Source organism: Suncus etruscus, chromosome 9 (assembly GCF_024139225.1).
Source record: "Suncus etruscus isolate mSunEtr1 chromosome 9, mSunEtr1.pri.cur, whole genome shotgun sequence".
NCBI lineage: Eukaryota > Metazoa > Chordata > Mammalia > Eulipotyphla > Soricidae > Suncus > Suncus etruscus.
Genome location: NC_064856.1, coordinates 12,078,181 through 12,079,280, shown reverse-complemented (window position 1 = coordinate 12,079,280; position 1,100 = coordinate 12,078,181). Strand labels below are relative to the sequence as shown.

The window sequence follows — 1,100 nt, the reverse complement described above, 5'->3', positions numbered from 1 at the left end:
TGAGAATTAAGGTTATTTAAAGTTCATCATTTTTCTAAAGGGGGGGAAATAAGCAGGGAAATTTTTGTAACAACCTAAAATTAATATCTAAAATATATAGAGTTTCTATAAATCAGAAGGAAAAAATACAACTGAATTTTGGACAACACAGGGTCTAGGAGCACTGATACTCAATACAGTTGAAAATCTCAGCACAACTTTTTATTTTCTAAAAGATGCACTGTTAATGGAAGCTGTCAATGATTATTTATATAATAAGTATATATTTACTATAAAGCAAGCTAGAGAAAATAAATACTATTGAGAAAATCATGGACTAGACAATAGTACAGTAGGTAGGAGGACCCTTTCTTCCCTTTCTTGCATATAATCCAGACTCTATTCCCAGCACCTCATATGGTCTTGCAAGTAGTCAACCTGAGCTTCAATCCTTGATATCTTATATGGTCCACAAGCCCATTAAGAGTGATTCCTGAGTGCAGAGCCAGGAGTAAACCTTAAGCACTGAATCATCATTACCATCTTTATACCATTTGTCTTTGTGTTAAGAAACTGTCAAATGCCTCCCAATTCTTACCACAGGCTGTGTTCTTTACACTGACTGTATAGAAAGAGGAGGTACAGTAAATGCACCCCGTATACACTTCAACCCAGGCCCCTTTGCCTGGTCTGTATTGTGAATTGGGGACAAAAACAAAAACAAACAAAAAAAAAAAACTAAGAAACTGTCCAGACAAGTAGAAGAAGAGATAAATAGATGGGATTATATTAAACTAAAAAGCGTTCATCTGTATGTGGATCCATATTATTCAAACCTGTATTGTTCAAGAGTCAAATGTAGGCAAAGATTTGGACACAGAGAATAGAAAACAGTCAATAAGTATAAAAATATGCTCAACCTCGGGGCCAGTGAGGTGGCGCTAGAGGTGAGGTGTCTGCTTTGCAAGCACTAGCCAAGGAAGGACCACGGTTCGGATCCCTCAGCGTCCCAAGCCAGGGACAATTTCTGAGCGCTTAGCCAGGAGTAACCCCTGAGCATCAAATGGGTGTGGCCAAAAAATAAACAAAAACAAAACAAAAAACAAAAACAAAAAATATGT

At 37.1% G+C, this 1,100-nt stretch overlaps 1 non-coding gene across 1 annotated transcript; it reads left to right on the top strand.

Moving 5' to 3' along the window:
• Nucleotides 1-560: 560 nt before the first annotated feature.
• LOC126019316 (small nucleolar RNA SNORA51) lies at nt 561-693 on the top strand. The gene has a single exon (XR_007499043.1). It is a non-coding gene; the product is annotated as a small nucleolar RNA SNORA51 (small nucleolar RNA).
• Nucleotides 694-1,100: the final 407 nt, after the last annotated feature.